Source organism: Rana temporaria, chromosome 11, assembly GCF_905171775.1.
Source record: "Rana temporaria chromosome 11, aRanTem1.1, whole genome shotgun sequence".
NCBI classification, from domain to species: domain Eukaryota; kingdom Metazoa; phylum Chordata; class Amphibia; order Anura; family Ranidae; genus Rana; species Rana temporaria.
The window spans coordinates 1,477,436-1,478,990 of NC_053499.1; positions in this window are offsets into that span (position 1 = coordinate 1,477,436).

Consider the following 1,555-nt stretch of genomic DNA (forward strand, 5'->3'; position numbering starts at 1 on the left):
GCACTGAGCACTGATGAGCACTGAGCACTGATGGGCACTGAGCACTCATGGACACTGAGCACTGATGAGCACTGATGGGCACTGAGCACTGATGAGCACTGAGCACTGATGGGCACTGAGCACTGATGGGCACTGAGCACTGATGAGCACTGAGCACTGATGGGCACTGAGCACTGATGAGCACTGAGCACTGATGGGCACTGAGCACTGATGAGCACTGAGCACTGATAGGCACTGAGCACTGATGAGGTGGCACTGAGCACTGATGAGCACTGAGCACTGATGAGCACTGAGCACTGATGGGCACTGAGCACTGATGAGGTGGCACTGATGGGCACTGAGCACTGATGAGCACTGAGCACTGATGGGCACTGATGGGCACTGAGCACTGATGAGGTGGCACTGAGCACTGATGGGCACTGAGCACTGATGAGCACTGAGCACTGATGGGCACTGAGCACTGATGAGCACTTAGCACTGATGGGCACTGTTGGGCACTGATGGGCACTGAGCACTGATTAGCACTGATGGGCACTGAGCACTGATGGGCACTGAGCACTGATGAGCACTGAGCACTGATGGGCACTGAGCACTGATGAGCACTGAGCACTGATGGGCACTGATGAGCACTGAGCACTGATGGGCACTGAGCACTGATGAGGTGGCACTGAGCACTGATGGGCACTGAGCACTGATGAGGTGGCACTGAGCACTGATGAGCACTGATGAGGTGGCACTGATGGGCACTGAGCACTGATGGGCACTGAGCACTGATGAGCACTGAGCACTGAGATTGGTTCTAGCACATGCACCCCCTCCATCTACTGTCCGGACCCTCCCGTGTGCCCTCCCTTCCCCCACAGCACCCCCTCCTCTCCGGCCGCCAGCTGCTACGGGCACACAGGTGGATGCCATTTACTGGTGCCTTCCTTTCCTGAATGAACACAGTGAGCGATCAGTACCCATACCCATATAGTAAACTGGGTTTACTATGCTTCGGTTTGTGAATGAGCAGGAAGCCTCCGAGAAATTCCTGTTCATTCTTCTGTGCAGTGATAGAGAAAGGGACTGATACATATATGTCCTCAGTCACTTTTACCTAAGGGGGGTGGGGGCCCTGTCAGGTAGGCTGTATGGGGCCCCGTGATTTCTAACAGCACCCCTGGCCTGCACTGATGAGGAAGCACTGCTGGGCACTGATGAGCACCGATGAGACAACACTGATGGGCATTGATGAGGCTGAACTGATGAGGAAGCACTGATGGGCGCTGAAGAGGAGGCACTGATGAGGAAGCACTGATGAGGAGGCACTGATGGGCACTGATGAGGAGGCACTGATGAGGAAGCACTGATGAGGAAGCACTGATGGGCGCTGATGAGGAGGCACTGATGAGGAAGCACTGATGGGCGCTGATGAGGAGGCACTGATGAGGAAGCACTGATGGGCGCTGATGAGGAGTCACTGATGGGTGCTGATGAGGAGGCACTGATGAGCGCTAATGAGGAAGCACTGATGGGCGCTGATGAGGAGGCACTGATGAAGAGGCACTGATGG